Genomic DNA, 21,635 nt, shown 5'->3' on the forward strand with positions numbered 1-21,635 from the left:
ATGCAGCCCTATGGGGGGCACAAGACAGTGGAAACTGTAGGCCGGTCCCAAGCCCGGATAAATGCAGAGGGTTGCGTCAGGAAGGGCATCCGGGTTAAAACTTTGCCAAACAAATATGAGTGTTCATCTAAAGAACGTGCCCCCGGGCACTGTTAACCTGCAGGGCGCCGGTGGAAATTCAGCTACTGTGGGTCGAAGATGAAGGAGAGGTGGAAAGCGGGAGAAAGAGAAGAGAAAAGCACAGAGCCTAGAATAGAATGTGGGGACTTTGAATGTTGGGACTATGACAGGAAAATTTCGGGAGTTGGTTGACATGATGATTAGGAGGAAGGTTGATATATTGTGTGTCCAGGAGACCAGGTGGAAAGGCAGTAAGGCTAGAAGTTTAGGGGCAAGGTTTAAATTATTTTACTGGGGTGTAGATGGGAAGAGAAATGGAGTAGGGGTTATTTTAAGAGAGAGAAGAGTTAGAGAGAGAGAAGAGTTAGCTAAGGATATCTTGGAGGTGAAAAGAGTATCAGATCGAGTGATGAGGCTGAAACTTGAAATTGAGGGTGTTATTTATAATGTGATTAGCGTCTATGCCCCACAGGTAGGCGGTGACCTAGAGGTGAAAGAGAAATTCTGGAAGGAGCTAGACGAAGTAGTTCTGAGCATCCCAGACAGAGAGAGAGAGTCGTGATTGGTGCAGATTGTAATGGACATGTTGGTGAAGGAAACAAGGGTGATGAAGATGTAATGGGTACGGCATCCAGAAAAGGAACTTGGAGGGACAGATGGTGGTAGACTTTGCAAAAAGGATGAAAATGGCTGTAGTGAACCCTTTTTTCCAGAAGAGGCAGGAAAATAGGTTGACCTACAAGAGCGGAGGTAGAAGCACACAGGTGGATTACATCTTGTGCAGACGATGTAATCTGAAGGAGGTTACTGACTGTAAGGTAGTGGTAGGGCTAGACAGCATAGGATCTATACAGGTTGCCCAGACAGAGGGATAGAGATGGGAAGGATGTGCAGCAGGTTACTGTGATTAGAGATTGAAATGTGTTGACTGGTGCCAGTCGTGTGTTGGATAGATGGAAAGAATACTTTGAGGAGTTGATGAATGAGGAAAATGAGAGAGAAGGAAGAGTAGAGGAGCTAAGTGTGATGGACCAGGAAGTGGCAATGATTAGTAAGGGGGAAGTTAGAAAGGCATTAAAGAGAATGAAAAATGGAACGGCAGTTGGTCCTGATGACATTCCTGTGAAGGTATGGTAGCATCTCGGAGAGGTGGCTGTGGAGTTTTTGACCAGAAACAGAATTCTAGCGGGTGAGGAGATGCCTGAGGAATGGAGGAAACGTGTGCTGGTGCCCATTTTTAAGAACAAGGGTTATGTGCAGAGCTGTGGGAACTATAGAGGAATACAGGTGATGAGCCACACAAAGTTAGGGGAAAGAGTAGTGCTGGCTAGATTCAGGACAGAAGTGATTATTTTCAAGCAACAGTATGGTTTCATGCCTAGAAAGAGTACCACAGATGCATTATTTGCCTTGAGAATGTTGATGGAAAAGTCCAGAGAAGGTCAGAATGAGCTACATTGTGTCTTTGTGGATCTCGAGAAACCTTATGACAGACTACCCAGAGAGGAACTGTGGTACTGCATGCGGAAGTCTGGAGTGGCAGAGAAGTATGTTAGAATAATACAGGACATGTATGAGGGCAGCAGAACAGTGGGGAGGTGTGCTGTAGGTGTGACAGAAGAATTTAAGGTGGAGGTGGGACTGCATCAGGTATGAACCCTTTCCTGTTTGCAGTGGTGATGGATAGGCTGACAGATGAGGTTAGACTGGAATCCCCGTGGACCATGATGTTTGCAGATGACATTGTGATCTGTAGTGAAAGCAGGGAGCAGGTGGAGGAACAATTAGAAAGAGGAAGGCATGCACTGGAAAGGAGAGGAATGAAGATTAGCTGAAGTAAGACAATATATGTGCATGAATGAGAGGGGTGGTGGGGGAAGAGTGAGGCTACAGGGAGAAAAGATGGCAAGGGTGGAGGACTTTAAGTACTTTGTGTCAACAGTCCAGAGCAATGGTGAGTGTGGTAAGGAAGTGAAGACACTGGTCCAGAAGAGTCTCTGCTCGGATGAAGGGCAAAGATTATAAAACACTGGTGAGGCCATCCATGATATACAGATTAGAGACAGTGGCACTGAAGAGACAACAGGAAGCAGAGCTGGAGGTGGCGGAAATGAAGATGTTGAGGTTCGCTCTCAGAGTGACCAGGTTGGATAAAATCATAAATGAGCTCATCAGAGGGACAGGCAAGGTTTGATATTTTGGAGACAAAGTTAGAGAGAGCAGACTTCGATGGTTTGGACACGTTCAGAGGAGAGAGGGTGAGTATATTGGTCGAAGGGTGATGAGGATGGATCTGCCAGGCAAGAGAGCTAGAGGAAGACCAAAGAGAAGGTTGATGGATCTCGTGAGGGAAGACATGAGGGCAGTTTGTGTTAGAGAGGAGGATGCAAGAGATAGGCTTACATGGAAAAGGATGACACGCTATGGCGACCCCTAACGGGACAAGCCGAAAGGAAATGAAGAAGAGATAACTGGAGGTCTGTAAGACAAGTAAAAATGTCCTACATTGTGCCTATAATTTTTTTCCACCAGTTTTCTCTTAATACTACCTTAACTGTTAGTGTATAGGTATACTGTGTATATATAAGATCTTGTCCTTCCCCTTTGTATTGATCCAACCTTGCAGCGGCACTTTTGATATCGTCAGCACTTCTTCCGAACCAAAGCAGCAGGACAAGATAGTGCAAGAGATGAATGGATTATTGCACAGATGAATGGAGAGGAGTGCGTAACCTTTTTGTGTGTATCCATTGTGCATGGATGTGTGTTGGCCACTAAAAGAAAATGCATTTTCCTCTTCACCATTTCTGTGATGAATAATATATATATATATATATATTGAGCAGGGTGCACTGCAACCATAGTTAGGGAAGATGACAAGAGGAAGGACAAACACACTAATACCACTATCTCTGTGGGTCAGGATTTCTAACACAGTGTAATTACAACAGGGAGCTCTTTTAATTGACTCCTGCTGCGAAGCCCCTGAGTCTGCAGTGTGTTTGTGTGAGAGGGAGCGAGATAATCCCCCTTGAGATGCTTTAATAAACAACTGCTGCTTCAGTGGAAATCAGTTTTATGAAGCAATGTTAATGTATCTCAGTTAAGATGTTCTGTTGTTGTTGTTGTTTTTTTTTTTTTAATGATTATGAATGTTTCTTCCTGCATGCCCCATTAGTCATCACACACCTTTGGTCAGTGGCTAGTTTTTCAGATTGTCTTGCTTGACACATGTATTCAATGTTGTGTAGCTTTTGCTGTTTCTAGTGATATTAAGTGTGGGGGGGGGGATTAGAGTGTAGCCCAGGGGTGGGCAAACTACGGCCCGTGGACCACAACCGGCCCATTGATCATTTCAATCTGGCCTGCCAAAGATTGGTACAGAATAGGCCAAATCATATCAAAATCATGACTTCATTCATTTGACCTTGTCCTGTAATGCCGAGTGGTTCCACCAGGTTGTGCTATAATGCCGAGTGGTTCCACTAGGTTATGCTATAATGCCGAGTTGTTCCACCAGGTTGTGCTGTAATACCGAGTGGTTCCACCAGGTTGTGCTGTAATGCCCAGTGGTTCCACCAGGTTGTGCTGTAATGCCCAGTGGTTCCACCAGGTAGTGCAGTACGTGCAGTGATAAATTGACTTGACTTTGGCTGTTTCATTTTTCCTCCGCTACTACTCTGGACCCTTCTTCAACCATGAGTGGGCCAAAGAAAAGAAAATTCGACAGTGAGTGCTGGGTTTTTAAAACTTTTTCACTGAAGTTCGGTCAAAGGCTGTATGTCTAATTTGTTGAGAAACCATTACGATTTTTGAGGAATATAACATCAGCCGTCACTTTTCTACCAAGCATGCTGATTATGCTAACAGCCAATCCACGCAGGAACTGAGGGCTACGGCTCAGCGGTTTAAATCAAGCTTGCAGGCTCAGCAAAACACCTTTATCTGACAAACTGCCATCCAAGATTCAGTCACACAAGACCCTGAAACAGCCCCACAGGAGCTGCAGATGGAACTGATTGGTCTCCAATGTGATACTGTCTTAAAGGAGAAGTTCACCTCTCAAACTGAATGAGTTTTATGCTTCATTAAGCGCGGACAAATTTCCAAAAATCCAGAAGATGCTGGTGGTGTTTGGCTCTACATATGTGTGTGAACAGGCTTTTAGTGTGATGAACACTAACAAAACATCCTACAAATCCCAGCTGAGTGATGAACACCTCAGCTGTGTTCTGAGAATTGCCATAACAAAACTAACACCAGACTTTGATGATGCACTGGCAAAGAAAAGGTGATCTACAAAACAACACTGTTCCCATTAATAGTAAATCTAAGTATTAACACTACAATGCCTTTTTATTTTATTTTATTTTTTATTTTTGATATGTAAGCATCTGGTTCTGGCTTGGCCCGCCTGTCAAATATTAAAAGTCAATGTGGCCCCTGAGCCAAAAAGTTTGCCCACCTCTGGTGTAGCCGGTACTTTGCAATGGAAAAGTGGCAAAACATCATTCAGACAGAATAGTTGACAATGTGGGATTCCCTTGATGGCCATGAGATAATGTGAATAGGCGTATAGAGCCTATATATTGCTGCCAACTTTTCTCATGCTAAATATACCGCATTCCAAATTATTATGCAAATGATATTTTTCGCAGGTTTTTTTATATTGTTGATGCAAATGACAGAATAATTTTCAATTAATTACTGTTAAAGTATAATTTTAATGTTATTAAACAAACCTCTCAATGATAACGGTATTTTTTTCCACACACACAAAAAGGTTATTATGCACAAAACATTATATAAGTATGAACTGACAATGGTTATTAAATGTCCCCTTTTTTGCCATTTGATTTGCAGCAGACACATTTGGACAACTTCTTGAATTTGCAGCATTAGGAGGTAATTTACTGAAATCCAAAGCTATTTCAATCAAAGACATCTTAACAGGTCAAGTTACATTTGAACGTGGGACCCCTTATTTGCTAGCAACTTCACAATTCTTGCATCCATTGCGCTTCGGAGTTTTAGGAGAGTTTTTACTGTAATTTCTTTGCAAGAATTCAGAACAGCCTTCCAGAGGTGTTGTTTGGATGTGAACTGCTTTCCACCCTCATAGAACTTTTGCTTGCGGATGCTTCAAAGGTTGTCAACGGGGATGAGGTCAGGGGAGGAAGGTGGGCCACACCATGAGTTTCTCTCCTTTTATGCCCATAGCAGCTAATCAGAATCAGAATTCTCTTTATTTGCCAAGTTTGATGCAGAAGTATTCCTTGCAGCATGAGATGGTGCATTGTCATGCTTGAAGATGATTTTGATCGAGAAAGCATGGTTCTTTCTTTTGTACCATGGAAGAAATTGGTCAGTCAAAAACTCCACATATTTTTCAGCGGTACTTCAGTCACATTTAGCGACCCTGAATGGGCTGACCAGCGCTCTCTCCCTGATTCTGGCCCAAAATATCACTCTGCCGCCTCCTTGCTGATGTCGCAGACTTGTTGGGACATGGTAGCCGTCCACCAACTCCAGAGGCACTGGCAGCTTTAAATACCTGTTTGCTGCTTTCTGACGGCATTCTAGCAGCTGCTCTTTTATTCCGAGGTATTTGTCTGGCAGAAACCTTCCTCATTGTGCCTTTATCTGCACAAACCCATGTGTGCTCTGAATCAGCCACAAATCTTTGAAACTTAGCAGTAGGTTTTTGTGAAATATCTGTTTTCAGCAGCAGAGAGAGCCTTTTTTCTTTCCCATATTGTTTGAAAAAGGTGGCCTTTTTTTGCGTTCACCCGGCAAAGTAATTTTTAAATGTCTGAGATTAATTTCAGTTGAACCAAAAATGGAATCCTTAAGACACTTAAATATAATTTGCATAATAATTTGAAATGCAGTGTAATGTTGGATTTGCCGTGTTCCCTACTGTGATTGGGTTAGATTCGAAAGAACATTCTTATGTAGGAATGCACGGTACATGACCGTAAATAAGGTCAAAATCTTGATCTTATTCATCAATGGCCACATTTCTGCATGCACTAATGTGCCTTTGCTCACCCTCACACTGATTAAAGAAGGGATAGAGTAGATCAATGGTCAGTCTCCCTGCCTCCAGCCAGTGTGTTGGTGTGTATCAGTTGGTTGTGACTATTCAAGTGCATGATCTGTAGTGTAAATGTCATCAGCCGTAGGCCACTGGTGAACTAATTTTGAACCTCATAATGATGATCAGACTGAGATGGAGTGACTGCACATGAGGTGCATGACAGATGGAGAGGCAGGTGCTACTATGTGTGTTATGTACTAGTTTTTCATAGCATGCACATTAACACACATACATACATAGTTCTGTTGTGTCGTCCTTGAAAATCAAGGGCATCTCCTAGCTTCACAAGTGAAGGAGCATACTATTTCTGCAAGAGTTGACTTTGTGACGGGTGCCCATAAACTGAGGAAGAAGAGCTGGGAGGGAATAATACAGTAACAATTTGAAATAAATTGTTTACTAACTTTTCTCCATAAACGAGGTGCATACCAGATACTTCATTAGGTATGCCTCTATACATTAATGTACATAAATGTCTCTTAATAATAATAATAATAATAATAATGATGTTTATAATAATACAGATTAAAGCAGATTATCTTGCAAAAGCCAAATTTGTGACACAGCTGTCGTAATCAGTCACATCTCAATATTTGTGTGCCTCAAACTAATAAAGTGGCCAGTGAATGTAGATGATAAAATGTCACGTCAATCAAGGTCATCTGTGATGAGAAAAGATCATAACTCAAGTTCAAAAGGAATATAAAAAAAAATAAAAAATAGACCCAACTGAACCTCATTAAATCATATTTTGAACCAGGGATGTAAAATTAAAAGCCCTCTTTCCAAGTCTGTGTGGGTGGTTCCCCGCACTCAGCCAGTTATCTGACATCCCACAGATTACTGTGTGATCGTTTATTCCACATCACAATTTGCGCTCACCACGCCCATCCCCCAAGGCCCTCAGTCCCGCCACCCTCCTCCTCTTCGTCCTTTCATCATGCTCCGCAGAGTGCTTATTGAAGGGCTCCACCTCTCTAAAGGAATCCGCAATGACCTGATGAAGACTAGAGCTGGAGGTGAACACGAGAGAATGAGGAAGATGAGTGCAGTTAGGCTCTATTTGCTATTGATGCTTTTCCAGTGGCAAAACCAAGGAGTACCAGGTCCAAGTATGACGAACTAATACGATATGGATGATATAAACCACTGGCGGTTGCTAATTGGGCAAGCATATTCGTCATCACCATGTACTGTACACTGAACAAAACTAAGTTCCGTACATTTGCTTTCTGCTCCCATTTATCATGAGATTAACTCAAAGATCTGACTTTTTCTATGTACACAAAAGGCCTATTTCTCTCAAATATTGTTCAAAAAATCTGTTTAAATCTATGTTAGTGAGCACTTCTCCTTTGGCAAAATAATCAATCCATATCACGTGTGGCATATCAAGATGCTAATTAGTACAGGTATGCCTTCGGCTGCCCAAAATAAAAGGCCTTTTTCTTAACAGGAAGTGAAAACAGAAGACTGTCATTCGTTACCATTTTTATTTGTTAGCATGTCTCGTTCGGACTGATGCAGTCAATGCAGCGTGGTTTTGGCAGTTTCCCACTGTACTTTTATGGAGTAGAAAACTGACCGCCTCAAACAAGGCGTTGAGAGCTGAGCCACCAATGTGAAGTGGGAAAACTGCCAACATCGTTTCTTGCGTTAGCCAGCTAATTCAATGAACAAGAACAACAATCACTTCCCCATTGGGAAGTTGAGGTACATGCAGACTTTCCCCATGGACTCCACCAAACAGCATTATCCTGATTAATGTTAATACCTGAAAACAGAAGTTAACAACCTTCAAGAACATATTAAAACTATATTACAAAGAAAATAACAGTCGATTAATTGAACACAAATTTTTCACAAATGTAGTCAAATGCCCATCTCTATCTAGAATGTGTCTACCTTGCTTTTTTGTTGTTCCACCCTGATTCCTTCTCTGTAGAGGTCAACATTAATATCCTACTCCTTAAGGGGAACTATGAATCAATAACCCAGTAAGGATACATGCACATGCACGTACACAGTTTTAGTTTTAAGGACTTTTTAGTCCCTTTTTTAGACAAAAGGACTTTGATATTTCTTTCCTCTTTACCCATCATTTTTCCTCTCATTCTTTTCGCCTGTTCCTCATTCTTGTTTCAGCCAGTAAGATCAACAGTTCCTAAGGTGACCTGGAAAAAAACATTTACATGAATTACAATCCATCTGGGCAAACTGGAGCATGCTTGGATACTGTAGACACATTCATGGACACTTACCCAGCATTCCTGGTGATGACGGGATTAACCTGCCTCGGCAATTGTACAGCTGGTGTGTGTGAGCTCCACTGAGCAGGAAAGTAAGGGATCTTCTAGGATGATGTCCAACCTACAGCATACACATGCACACGCACACACACACACACACACACACACACCAGTTGCTCCTGTGTGGGCTGTTTTCTTCATATTTTATTGCTAGGAGTTCTGCATTGGGAGCTGTACCACATGAGAAGCAGTGGCATTATGTTGAGAAAAACAGGAGATGGTGAGAGAGACATACAGTCTTTATTTTCCAGAAGAGGATTGAGGCTGTGACTCTGATGGTGAGACTGAAGGATTATTCTTCTAACCACTGCCAGCAAAGAGTCTAAGCCCTCCCTGCAGGTGTCTGTATTTGTGTGTCTGTGTATTAGTGAGCCATAGTTCCAGCTGCTGGTATACACCAGCCTGAAGCAAGGCCTTTTAGTCATCTTCCTTTTTTTCTTTTACCCTTGCTTTAGTTTGTCACCTCTATAATAAATATCTTCAGAATATGGACAACTAAAATCTGTTTTCAGTATTTATGTAGGAGCAGTTGCATGGTGAACTGTAGTGTATTTGTTTTTAAATAAAATACAAAATGTACCTTCCTTCTTCAAATCCCTATGGAATAATGAACAGAATAGAGTTTGTGTTTGTGGGCTGCATATCAAACTCCAATCTGCAGGAAGTGGAACTAACATCTCCATATTTGAGGACAGTAAATCGAATACTCTGACCTACACTAGAATGTATTTTTTCTTGACCTCCCCCCCCCCCCCCCCATAAGAAAACACATCAGGTGGGATGAGTGCTGGGGAATGTCGAAAGGAGAAAATGAAATGCCAAAAGTTGGCCATACATCAGTCTATTTCCTGTAGTACTTGTCCTCTTTAGGGTTCACAGGTGAGCTGACAAAAAATCCTGCACCAATCAAAACCAGTCCCAAAAATATGTGAAGGCAACTTTTGATTGTAAATCCATTCATCTATAGGGGTCGTGCTTTTTTCTCTCCCATCATAGTTGTTTTGAAAGCAATGTTACTGCCCCGAATGCTTCTTTCAGTATGTTATGTCTGAATTGTCTCTGGGAGCGGTGTAAAAAAATGAAAAGAGAATAAATTCAGCAAACTTTCCACTAAGTGGTCTCGTTCATTAATATTCACCATAATGGAATATGGATCTATGAACCCTGATCAGACTTGTGCTTCCATCACAGGGTTTCTCATACTACGTAAACATTGTTGAATCATGCCAGTGAAGTAGCATGTGGAAGTCTGGCCTTACTGTACACAGTAATAACCCCTTTTTACAAATATTAAATATTTATAAAAAATTTATAATTCACGGGTAGCGGTGTGTATTAACGAGCTACATTAATCCCATTACATGTACTTAAGTATTTTGAATGACTTGTCAGAGTAGTTTTAAGTCAACATACTTGTTACGTATTTTTGGAAAGAACATCAGCTGCTTTTACTCTGTTACATTGGGCTACAGTGCATTCTGCTCGCTACTTGTAATTTGATCTACTTGTCACATTAACTCTATTTCACCAGTTCAACATAATTATTAGTGACATTTGACTTCATTTCACCAATCAAATGGAGCCAGGCAGTCACATGACCGCACTCAGTCTTGCTGCAGAGCTACAACTCGAGTGAGGATAAGCGATATAGAAAATGGATGGATGCACAACGAAAACGAACAGCTATGTCCTGCCCTGTCTTTTTTGTCTTCCTAAAAATGTTGGTATTACAAGCACTCCACTTGGAACTTGAGAAACATACAAGAGGTTGTCTCTGTCTGCGTTTGCAAAATGTAATTCTCCGTGGAATAAAACCAGCAGGTCAACCAAAGCACATGAATGTAAATTGCCCCACACAATCATCACCGTTGGAGTTCCTCACTGTAGAAAGGTTTGTGCACATTCAAAAGGAGCAATCTGCAATGTATGTACTGCATTGAAGATAAAGACTTAACGGTAAGTTGGAAGAACTCACTGTGTTTAGTAATAATGACCAAGGCTGGCAAATGTGGTGGAATCAATGTTGTTCATGCGCTATTTGGAAAATAAATCATTCACTCACCAGTTAGTTACTCAGTACTGGAGTAGTTCATTCATTTTCCGAACTGCTTATCCTCACTAAGGTCGCGGGTATGCTGGAGCCTATCCCAGTTAACTGCAGGCGAGAGGCAGGGTACACCCTGAACTGGTTGCCAGCCAATCCCAGGGCACTTATAAACAAACAACCATTTGGACTCACATTCACACTGACGGGTAATTTAGAGTCTTCAGTTAATCTACTATGCATGTTTTTGGGATGTGGAGGAACCCGTAGTACCCAGAGAAAACCCACGCAGAGGCCGGATTTGAACCCGGATCCTCAGAACTGTGAGGTAGATGTGCTAACCACTATGCCGTCTACTGGAGTAGCCGTCCGGAAGTCGTTTTCCATGGCCTCACCGAACTCCTCCCACGCCCGGGTTTTTGCCTCAGCGACTACCAAAGCCGCATTCCACTTGGCTAGCCGGTACCCATCAGCTCCCCCAGGAGTCCAAAAAGGCCTGATAAGACTCCTTCTTCAGCTTAACGGCATCCCTCACCGTTGGTGTCTACTTACTCACATGATCCCACATAATCAAACTATACTCCTAAACTGTACTTTCTACCTTTACTCGAGTCATAATATTCTAAAGTAATAGTACTCTTGTGTACAATTATTTGTTAACAGGTAGTCTCTTCACCTCTGTTCACAGGTAGCCAACAAATGGCTTGCAAGCAACAGGTTGCTCCAGTTTAAACGTGTATGAGTCTTAGACAATACAGCAAAATAGTTTCTGAATATTTCCTTTTGGGGTCAATTTATAAAACTTCCAAGTATATTGGTAACTAGCCCAGGTTCAGAAACAGTTATTTAGATTTTTAGCAGGTGAGGCATAAATTGGTGCTAACTGTTAGCTTCTCAGTTCTATTGTTGTGAAAACGTCCAGCACTTTACAAATTTGATGAGCACAGGACAAGTGTTCAATGGTGCCTGTTTTGATTCGTTCATTCAGATCAGAGCTTGTTCCCCACTCCTCTACATCATTGACACACACTGTGTGGTTTAGCCATCACTTTCTTCTCCTTCACTCTTGATCCATTTCCGTTCATCATGACCCGCATATGTTTTCTCTCTCTAACCAATCTCCTCTCAGCCCACAGGGCTCACCATTTGTTCCTGTGACAAAAATATCATCTGTGACTTTCCACTAATTAATGTGTGTGTACGTGTGAGTGTGTGTCCCTCCCACGGTAACAATCAGTGAGAGCTTAGTTCTATTTGTTGCATTCGTTCTGCGGAGTTTAATAAGCCAAGTTTGAATAGATAAATGAATTATTGAGTAACATGAATTTTGAATAGGATAGCATCACCATAGAACCAAACTCGCATTGCGGACTGATGAATAATGCACGGTTGCTTATTTACTTAGTTGCGCAACAGTAAAGTAAAATTGAAAAACACATAATTTTATTAACCTTGAAGGCAGTCAATCATTGCATTTGTGGTAATATCCAGGAGAAACATGTTACAGTTGTCCTTGCTTGAATGTAACTCTCGGATCAATGTTCTCCATTGTGAACATTTTTGTGCATATAGTTGAGTACTTAAAGAGATGGATGAGAGTACTTCCATTGCATCAGACTCCATTTTACCACACACATTGTTTGTAGTGCACAGTCCCCCAAAGCATCCTTATTACTAAAAGATAGTACTATGTTAAACCACAACCACTGTGAATATGATCCCAATGTATTTAAAGGGTATTGATATGCATTTAGAAATGGTGGCCATTCATATTTACGCAATTGCTATAATAGTATCTTAAGATCCCATTGAGCGCAACAGTTAAACTCACAAACATTCAAACACACTGTGTTGACAAGTGAAGATACTGCTTTTGTAAGGTCTAAATTTATGCACATCTAATGTTTTTAAACTACAATGTGGCCTTTGTCAGGACTACGGTGTGCTCAGGTATCATTTAGTCTTTTGAGATATCCATTTGTTATTTGTATTCACACTAGTCACTCTTAAGCTAATTCTCTAAATTGCATGTCTCTACGCTAATGATAGCTGTTCATCTGGGAGTCTCTCTTGTGTGAAGGACACCCTCAGATAGGTGACTGTCAGTTTATGAGTGAGACAGTCCAAAACTCAGGTTGCGCTACGTATGCAAGTTTGTTTTTCCACTATACCAAACTTAAATGCTAAAACCATAAACCTTGTTTGACAAAAATCAATCAACTTATATGTTTTGCATTTAAAAAGTGCTCTCATTGACTGATAGTAACATGACTTTGTAACAGTACTTTGCAATTGAGATGCAGAAACACACGCTTCACTGAAGGAAAATCACAATAACTTTACATACACTATTTTTTTCTCCCCCCATTTCAAGTAAAGCACTACTCAATAGAAAAATCCCCAACATACCACTGCCTTGGTGATTTTAATGAATGCCTTCTTCTGTTTTGCGTTCAGTCCAGTGTGAATGGGGTTCATAAATTCCATGACAAACAAAGGTCTAAAAAGTGAAGCCAGTGCAGATGGTAGGCAAAATCCACTGCTTGCAAATTAACTGCGTAAAAGGCCATAGAAATATGCACTTCTCACTTAATTCATTACCCCATTTGACAGGTTGGTAATGAGGTTTTGGTCTCAGTCACTAGTTTTCATGTCTTTCTCATGCAGCACCATGTTCGTATTTTTTTTAATGATTTTTCTTTTTTTTTTTTTTTTTTTTTTTGGGTCATATCCATTGGCTCATTTCAAATAAAGCAGATCATAGATGAATGAGGGTATGCCTATCTCTTGATTGACAGGAAGCTAGCGTGGTAAATTCCGTCTATCAAATTAGAGGTCGGCTAATCACAGGGTGCCGCCGCATTGAGTGCATCCATTTGATGACTTAAGGATATCGTCAGACAAAACAGAAAGAGAACAGTGTATGCATCCAACACCATTTCTGCATTAAGTGAAGCAAACAAGTTAACCTATTAGATATCAGAAGACGGTATTAACTCCTAAAAGACGGTCAATGGAAAGCACAAAGAAATCCGAGCTTTAATTCATTAACCAGCATATCTAGTGACAGGAAATGATCATCAAAACACGGACAATTCACATTCCCTTGAGTTTTGTGCAACAAATAATACACACTCAAATGTTTTTAGGGATCAGTGCTGCGATGACTATTGGTTAAACACTGTCCTTGTCATAAAAGCACCATTATGGCCAAATCCCTTTACAGGAACACGTAGGTCAAATATAAATTTGCAGGCTCTCGTTAGTGGGGTTGTAATGTCTGCTTATTTAAACATGGCCCAGCACACACACACTGGATATACACACAGATAATTGGATGAAGCATTTGACCTGTAACCTAAAGGTCACCACAGAGTGGGAGATAATTGTAGTTTTACAACCCTCAGGATTAGCGCGCGCGTGTGTGTGCGCATATATGCGTGCATGGTGAACACACAACTCGGCTATACAAAAGATATTTTTGTGTAGTTTGGCCAATTAGGTCACGTACCTTTAAGGATGACGTATCTGAAGATAAGAAAATCTTAATGATATTAATCATACAATTAATTGACTAATTCAACCACACCATGTCCAAAACTCAATGGACTTTGTTGCTAAAGTCAGAGATCTAAAGATGGATTAAAAAATGAATCTTACCTCCATATTCAACCCAGGATGCAGGCAAAACTGTGAGGCAACGATTACTGCTTGATCACAGCCTCCAAGACAGATCCACACTTAATTCGGAACAGATATGCAATTGCTGGAACTTTGCCTGAACACCACATATACTGTAATTTCTCGTATATAATGCGCACCCCCAAAGTTGACCTCAAAATACTGGAAAAACCTTCTACCTATATATAATGCATTTTTACAATGAATGATTTTACTTCTACCCATATCATCAAACCAAGAAGTATTATCTGTATTTTGTTAGGTTTTTTTTCAAATAATTATTCTGAAGTTAAGCACTTTATTTGAACACATCATACTTTCCTTAATTTACTTGCTCTTATTTTGAAATTCACAGCCCTACTTTTATTTAGTAAACTAGAAAACACACAGTTGTGCTCATATGTTTGATTACCCAGGCAGAATTTGTAAGATGGGTACAATTCTTTAAAGAAAACATGAAGGACCAGGTGAAACACATTTCATTTTATTTTAATCCGATTCAAATTAAACGGTCAAGCATTTCAGAAAAGCATTATCACTAAACAAACCATAACCATAAAGAAATTAAGGATGGTTGTTGTTCAGTCATCAGTCATATTTATAAAAAAACAAAAATTAACAAATTCTGCTAGGGTATATAAACGTATGAGCACAACTGTACATATATGCAGTCATACGTACCCCTGTCATATTGGAATGAAAGTATAGGCCACACCTTTTTTTATAACCACTAGGTGGCAGTGGCATATTGGAATGAAAGTGTACAGCTTTTTCATAACCACTAGATGGGAGCATACATTTATAAAATGTGAAAGTTTTTTTCAATTTGCTCCTATACCTATGTATAATGCGCACTATTGACCTTTAACAATTTTTTGGGGGGTAAAATGTGCATTATACATGAGAAATTACGGTATAACACAATTCATGGGAACATTTACAGACAAAAAAAAAACTAAAACGTGCTATGGACTCCCCAGTATCCTCTATCGTAGCAAACTTGTACATGGAGGATAGGGAAAGAAGGGCCTCTGAAATTCTTTAAGGGAACAGCCCCAAGTCGTCATACAAATATTGTTTGTGGATGACACATTGTTTAACATGAAAAGGGAAGAAGTGTAAGCCTTCACTGAGCACATTAACTCACTGGACAACAGGGGATATCCCACTGTAGGAACCTTTGCAGGAACTTCCCGAGCTACCCTGGTAGCTTGAGTTCCCTCTGTGTCCCTACCGACAAAAACTACCAGGGTACAGAAGCTTCCCCCTAGATTATTTAGTTTAACCTGGTGGGTAGGGTCTTCCTAGCGCTACCAGGAACTCTGAGTGGGTAGGCTGTGCTGACGAACACTGATTGATTGACAGACCTCTGTAGGCATTTACTTTTTCATTCACAGAGTCGCCATTGGTGTGATGTGGTGTTATGTAATGCTCGAAATAAGAGGATTAAAATACACTGAAAAGCAAAACTTCGAATCAGTGGTGAGATCTGCCGCCATCCTGGCAGCAAGGTCCGCTGCTGACCAACTCGGTTCCGCTAAGGAGCGGAGGTCTGTGCCCAAGCAGGCATGTGCGTCTTCCTCGGGGCAGAGGGGCGTGAGGCTGGCCGGCGAGGACCCTCTGATGGTCCAATGGAATCTGTCGCGGTGGGGAAAAAAATAAAAAACCTTCCGAGGCAGGAGCTCCTCCAGCCTGCGGCAAAATGCCATGTTTACCATTGTGCAAGACAAGGAAATGAACCCCGGCTTTTTATCTGTGTTTGTACTTGCACAAATAAATATTTTCAATGGACAATCTGTTTTTGTTTTTCTCATATAAACACATGTACAGATATCAAATACTTCACGCTGCTGTATTTAAAAACGCATTAAGAGCTGTCCATGAAGTCATGTCTTTTTTTCATTTATTCATTGAACCTTATCCAGGTAAGGTGAGGTATTTGCAATGCCGACCTGGCTGCAGACACCAGAGTAAAACAACGCAAAATAGAAGCAAATACAGTACATATACGAACTGTACACTGACGTCATTGATCGGCGCCACAAGACATTTACTCCGCGTCGCCATCGTGTACAGTATATTTGAATCCAAAAGCTACTTTATTTTTAGCCTGCTTGCGTGTCTTGACGTAGTACTGTAAGTATCTGACAGCCAATAGTGATTAAAAAAAAAAAAAAAAGTCAGTGGTGTGGGACAGACAACATGTCTGAAATTGACAACACGTCAAATTTGGTCTTTCATGATTGCACTATGTCAGGCTACTGCAATAAAATCTTCGCATCCCGTCTTTTACGATCATGGGGCTTTATCTTGGCAACTCAAACGCGACCGGATACACTCATTACCATGGGGACGACAGAGCTTGGAAGAGGACTTTAATTCAAGGATTGCTTGAGGTACAATATGTTCAAGTACTTTTAATACGATACGGCTCGCACGCAGGCAACAAAACGTTATGTAGCCTATCAAGCTAGTGCTAGCACTAATGGTTGTATGTAAACATGCCAGCGTTATGTCGAATCATGCTCTAAAGCTTCGGTGTGTGTGTGTGTGTATGTGTGTGTGTGTGAAGTAATTTAATTACAATAAAGTAATTAAATTACAGTAAGTTAGCACCCATTATTTCTGTCATGACGGTTTGACCTGACTGATTAGAATACATGACCTGACGAGAGCAGTGATTTCCAACCTTTATGGAGCGAAGGCATATTTTACAATTGGAAAATCTCACAGCACACCAACAAACAAAAATGTCACAAAGATTAGATTACTGTATGTACTTCCTGCCATCTAATAGAAGAGCATTTATTTGTTCTGTCTGTCACTATGCCTCACTGGCATTATTTCTTGTAAATGAATAATAACTAATGAAAATAAGACATTAACTTGAAAGCTTGATATACCAGCATTTTTTTAAAGATCCATTAGGTGTCAGTAATGAGCAACATCAGCCTCATTTGCTTAAGATACACTGAACTAAGTGCGATGGAAACACAAAACACATGGGCCACAGGAACCTTTTGCTACCAAGAACTCCTGCTACCAGGAACTCAAAGTTCCTGGGCTGGTTGGTGGAAAAGCCCCTAATGATGGGAATTTTGACTGCCATTTAATTGTAGTGGAGGTGTACCATAGCAGAGGTTGTGTGGATGTAGCTCAGCTTCACATAGCTGATGATGATGATGTCACGGTCCTCCTCTTTAGACTACAAACTAGTTGAGACTGATCTGACGTTGCTGTGATTCACTCACCTGACCTGGGTAACGTGGGTTCAGTTCCCACTCAATGACTGTGTGAATGTGAATACCGTAATTTCTCATGTATAATGCGCATCCCCCCCCAAAAAAAATTGTCAATAGTCCGCATTATACATAGGTATAGGGTAAAATGGAAAATAACTTTCACATTTTATAAATGTATGCCGCCATCTAGAGGTTACGAAAAAGCTGTACACTTTAATTCCAATATGCCACCGCCACCTAGAGGTTATAAGAGTTCTACACTTTAATTTTAATATGCCACCGACCGAGGTTATGAAAAAGGTGTTGCCTACACTTTCATTCCAATATGACAGGGGTACATACTGTATGGCTTCGTATATGTACAGTTGTGCTCATAAGTTTACATACCCTGGCAGAATTTGTGAAATATTGTGTTTTAAATATGACTGATGACTGAACAACAACCATCATTAATTTATTTATGGTTATGGTTTGTTTAATGATAATGCTTTTCTGAAATGGTTGACATAAATGCTTAAAATAAAATTAACTGTTTCACCTGGCCATTCATGTTGTCTTGAAAGAATTTCATCATCCACGGTCACCACATGGGCTCAGGAACACTTCAGAAAATCAATGTCAGTAAATACAGTTGGGCGCTACATCCATAAGTGCAACTTGAAACTCTACTATGCAAAGACAAAGCCATTTATCAACAACACCCAGAAACGCCGCCGGCTTCTCTGGGCCCGAGCTCATCTAAGATGGACTGATGCAAAGTGGAAAAGTGTTCTGGAGTCCGACGAGTCCAAATTTCAAATTGTTTTTGGAAATTGTGGACGTCGTGTCCTCTGGCCCAAAGAGGAAAAGAACCATCCGGACTGTTATGGACGCAAAGTTCAAAAGCCAGCATCTGTGATGGTATGGGGCTGTGTTAGTGCCAATGGCATGGGTAATTTACACATCTCTGAAGGCACCATTAATGCTGAAAGGTACATACAGGTTTCGGATAAACATATGCTGCCATCCAAGCAACGTCTTTTTCATGGACCCCCCCCCCCTGCTTATTTTAGCAAGAAAATCCCAAACCACATTCTGCATGTGTTACAACAGCGTGGCTTCAGAGTAAAAGAGTGTGGGTACTAGACTGGCCTGTCTGCATTCCAGACCTGTCTCCCATTGAAAATGTGTGGCGCATTATGAAGCGTAAAATACGACAACGGAGACCCCGGACTGTTGAACAGCTGAAGCTGTACATCAAGCAAGAATGTTGCTGTCTCTATATTTGCCGTTCCTGCAATTTACTGGTGACCATTCCAGGTTGATGTCCGCCTTTTGTCCAAAGTCAGCCGGGATTGGCTTCGGCTCCCTGCAACCTTGAACAGGATACGTAATACAGAAAATGGATGGGTAGATAATTACTACTGAAACAGCAGCATCTCTGCTAGATACAGCCAAATAGTCCACTCCATTTTGCCTCAATTGCTTCAAGACACTAATAATCAACAATAAACACTCGACAGTATAACGTATTAAGATCAGTTAATCAAAAAGAAGTAGATTTTTTTTAATTTTTTTTACATTTTATACTTTGATAGTTTTGAATAGCAAATATTTGATTCATTTGTTTCCCTGGGACAAAAACACGAAATAACAATTATAGCCATCCATCCATCCATTTCCTTTACCGCTTATCTTCACTTGGGGTGCGGGCCGCCGGAGCCTATCCCAGCCATCTTCGGGCGGGAGGCGGGGTACATCCTGAACCGGTCGCCACCCAATCGCAGGGCACATAGAAACAAACAACCATTCACACTCACAGTCACACCTACGGGCAATTTTGAGTTGTCAATTAACCTACCATGCATCTTTTTGGGATGTGGGAGGAAACTGGAGTTCCCGGAGAAAACCCACCCAGGCAGGGGGAGAACATGCAAACTCCACACAGGCAGGGCCGGGATTTGAACCCCGGTCCCCAGAACTGTGAGGCAGATGTGCTAACCAGATGTGCCGGCACAATTATAGCCAATCAGCTAAACCATATGCTAGTTGACATGCTGTGGAGCCAGTGATGAGTTAGTTTGCGAAATTACAGTATTAAAAAAGCCAGGTAAAATAGACGAAGAGTTTGAATTATATGTTGTTTAATTATTAACTACATAAAACATTGAAATAGCATGCATAATAAGGGTAGACTAAGGAGAATAATAATTAAAAAGCTGAATATTTTTAACTTCCTCAAACATACCTGGAGGGACTTTGAATTTTCAGCTACAGTATTGCCTGAAACCATTCTTCCAGGTTTCAGCCTGTAAATCTTCGATATTGGAAGTGGGAATAGGGAATAGTGTTTGGACTTCATATATCAGCCATAAACCAATCAAACACTGAGCCTCGATATGTTCTGTATGTTTAGTCGTGATGTGATTGTATTGGTGCTCACTCCAGGCGATAGATGCATGTTGACGATGTCAGAGACTGAGTGCAGCCTTCAGATTTAATGAAAGAGCTTTTGATTGAGACAACACTGCTGTTGTCATGCAGAACAATAAGATTACCTTAAAAAGCATATTGCTCTTGAAGCAGTAACATCCTTACATTTTCAGTCATACCTCTGATTTGTATCTTTCCCCAGACTGCCCAAGGCTTTACACACATACACAAGGTTTTTCAAAAACAATTGTTTCCTCAACTTCAGAATCAAAATGTCTATCCCATCCCAATGGTCTTTAAAATATATAAATAAAATCAAATATATAAAAATATGTTGTCATTTTCCAATTTAAAATACCAAATGTATCAAGTTTTTTTTTTCTTTTTTGTTTCTGACTAAAGGAAAAAAAAAATCACAAAAACAACCCATACTTTATTTTTAAGGGACAGCAACAATATGTTGTGTTATTATACATTAAATATTACAACGTGTAATTGTTTATACTTTGTTGGTAGATTCTCCATCCATCCGTTTTCTTCTGCTTTTAAAAAATATATATTTTACTTGTCATAGGGGGTCATTTGAGCCGTGCTTGGTTCAGTCCCTCATCGAGGACCTCTTTGCCCTGGGTGACCCTGCCAGGGGCATAACGCCCCAGACAACTTAGCTCCTAGGATCACTGGGACACACAAACGCCTCCACCATGATAAAGTGATGTCTCAGGAACGGGATTGTTAGATTAATGAATTAATTTTTTAACTATCAAATAAAAGAGCCTGGTAATGAAGTGGAATTAAGTCTGAATATGACATTTAAATGAGTTAGAATTTTAAATTATTCTTCACATCCTCTTTGTTTCCTAATATAGTGAGGTGAGAGTGTAGCTACAGTATATAGTTATGCATTTCTGTATATCTCAATATAAACGATAAAAACACTAAAACGTCTGTTTTAAGTGACAAAAGAATAACAGTTTTCAAAATACCTGCTTCTATTGTTCTTCAGTCTTTGGTCTATTTTATGATCTCTTTTTATTGCTGTTATTTTTAGCTAATTTGAGGACATTACGTATACAATCTGAATCACACTTTTAACTAAAACTCAACAATAAAAATACTTTTTTTGTGGCAGTACCTTTAATTTGTTGAGAGAGATGGGAAGGTGCATTTGTAGAATACTGCAAAATCTCACACAGCCTTGATAATGATATTCATAATGTGACCTTTTGGAGGTGATTACGTGGGATCATGTTAACTCAATTAACAACACACTTGGTTGAAAAGCTTTTAATGCATCCATGTTGTCCCTTAACATACAGTACACATACTGTATATGGGCTGAAACATGAATGCTAATGGATATGAGTGATGCACTGTTCGTAGGGGTACACATTTGTACTGTGTGTGTGTGTGTGTATATACAGTATGGCTGTGAGTTAATACACTGGTAATGTACCAATTTGACAAAAACATGACCGTTTTGTTTTCCTATTTGTACTTTGAGATGATTCAGTATTAACATGGAAATGAGTCACTGGAGAGCCAAGACGGGGCAATCTTGTCTGCTGTTGCATATGCCCCAGACCAAGTGATGTTAAGTAGTAGTCCTTCTTCATGCATGCACAGTTTGCTTATATCTTTGTATATGGACTCATAAATAGTAGATGTTTAATGTACTGTATGTGTTTGCATCTTCTCACATTACTGCATTTCAGTAACATGCTTCA

The 21,635-nt window shown here is 40.5% G+C and overlaps 1 protein-coding gene and 1 long non-coding RNA gene across 8 annotated transcripts in view; one reads left to right on the plus strand and one right to left on the minus strand.

The window, feature by feature from the left end:
• Positions 1-21,635, plus strand: part of smyd3 (SET and MYND domain containing 3) — a 112,454-nt gene that overhangs the window by 32,337 nt on the left and 58,482 nt on the right. The gene's annotated exons all lie outside the window — the stretch shown is intronic.
• On the minus strand, positions 7,214-10,808 carry LOC133474290 (uncharacterized). 2 transcript variants are annotated; one of them, XR_009787446.1, is made up of 4 exons: positions 10,592-10,808; positions 8,482-8,590; positions 8,126-8,394; positions 7,214-7,994 (listed from the first exon to the last, which is right to left on the minus strand). It is a non-coding gene; the product is annotated as an uncharacterized LOC133474290 (long non-coding RNA). The 2 variants fall into 2 exon arrangements; XR_009787445.1 differs by lacking the exon at positions 10,592-10,808 and having other exon boundaries at positions 8,482-8,718.

Source organism: Phyllopteryx taeniolatus, chromosome 2, assembly GCF_024500385.1.
Source record: "Phyllopteryx taeniolatus isolate TA_2022b chromosome 2, UOR_Ptae_1.2, whole genome shotgun sequence".
Classification (NCBI taxonomy): domain Eukaryota; kingdom Metazoa; phylum Chordata; class Actinopteri; order Syngnathiformes; family Syngnathidae; genus Phyllopteryx; species Phyllopteryx taeniolatus.